The following is a 1,736-nucleotide window of genomic DNA, read 5'->3' on the forward strand; positions in this document are numbered from 1 at the left end:
AATGTTGAATGAGCAGAAAGCATAAAGTAGCTCGAGTTACTGTATCTAGTTTTAGTTACCTGAGGTATTTATTAGCAACATACATAGCTTTATTAGGTACACCTGTCCAACTGCTCGTTAACACTTAATTTCTAAGCAGCCATACATGGCGGCAACTCAGTGCATTTAGGACTGTAGACATGGTCAAGAGAATCACCTGCAGTTCAAACCGAGCATCAGTATGGGGAGAACAGTGGATTGATGTGACTTTGAACGTGGCATGATTGTTGGTTGCCAGAGGGCTGGTCTGAGTATTTCGCAACTACTAATTACGGGATTTCACGCACAACCACTCTAGGGTTTACAGAGAATGGTCCAAAAAGAAAAAAACACCAGTGAGCGGCAGTCTGTGGGCGGAAATGCCTGTTTGATGCCAGAGGTCCAGGAGAATGGCCAGACTGGTTCGAGCTGATAGAAAGGCAACAGTGACTCAAATAACCACCGTTACAACCAAGGTGGGCAGAAGGAGCAGAAGAGCATCTCTGACGCACTAGTCCCCTCGAACATTTGATGCAGATGGGGCTACCGCAGCGAAGACCACATCGGGTGCACTCCTTCAGCTAAGAACAGGAAAACTGAGAACTACAATTGACACAGCTCATCAAAATGGACAATAGAAGATTGGAAAAACGTTGCTGGTCTGATGAGTCTCGATTTCTGCTGCGACAGTCGGATGGTAGGGTCAGGATTTGGCGTACACAAATGAAAGACATGGATCCATCTGCCTTGATCAACGGTCCGGCTGGTGGTGGTGGTGTCATGGTGTGGGAATATTTTCTTGGCACTCTTTGGGCCCCTTGGTACCAATTGAGCATGTTGCAACGCCACAGCTACCTGATATTGTGCTGACCATGTCCATCCCTTTATGACCATAATGTACCCAACTCTGATGGCTACTTTCAGCAGGAATATGCGCCATGTCATAAAGCTTGAATCATCACGACTGGATTTCTTGAAAATGACAATGAGTTCGCTGTACTCAAATGGCTCCACAGTCACCAGATCCTCAACCAATAGAGCATCTTTGGAGTGGGGAAGGGAGATTCGCATCATGGATGTGCAGCCGAAAATCTGGCGGCAAACGTTTGATGCCATCATGTCAATATGGACCAAACTCCTGAGGAATGTTCCAGCACCGTGAAATCTATGCCAACGAGAATTGAGGCAGTTCTGAAGGCAAAAGGGGGTCCAACCCGTTACTAGCATGGGGTACCCAATAATGTGGCGGTGAGTGTATATTTTCTCTTCTCTGGGGCATTTGTGCACAGTTTCCACCAAGAACACCGCCAAGGTAAGATGATGCACCGTAGTTGTATTTTAACATATACTGTTAAGAAGGTAATAATCTCAAAGTCAGAGATTCTAAGCAGGATAGTAGTTCCAAGATAACAATTTTGACCAACTGACACAGGCGAGAGTAGTAATAATGCTTTAGACGTAGCATACAAACAGAAATAGAAGTCTCCTGTCCAGCTAAATGGACGCCCTGTTGTAAGATAACATATGATCTAATCATATGTTTGTCTGTACATTAGTTTCCCCTTGGCCGTCTTCCGTTGTGGCTGCAAGATACAACCTGAAACAAAAACATAAATTTTGTAACATAACTGTATCCTTTTACACACACCAAGCAAAATGTTCCAGTTAACTTACAGTAAAAGCAGTTGCTAAACCTCTAAGCTGTGCCAAAGCTGTAC

Source organism: Etheostoma spectabile, unplaced genomic scaffold, assembly GCF_008692095.1.
Source record: "Etheostoma spectabile isolate EspeVRDwgs_2016 unplaced genomic scaffold, UIUC_Espe_1.0 scaffold420, whole genome shotgun sequence".
Taxonomy (NCBI): domain Eukaryota; kingdom Metazoa; phylum Chordata; class Actinopteri; order Perciformes; family Percidae; genus Etheostoma; species Etheostoma spectabile.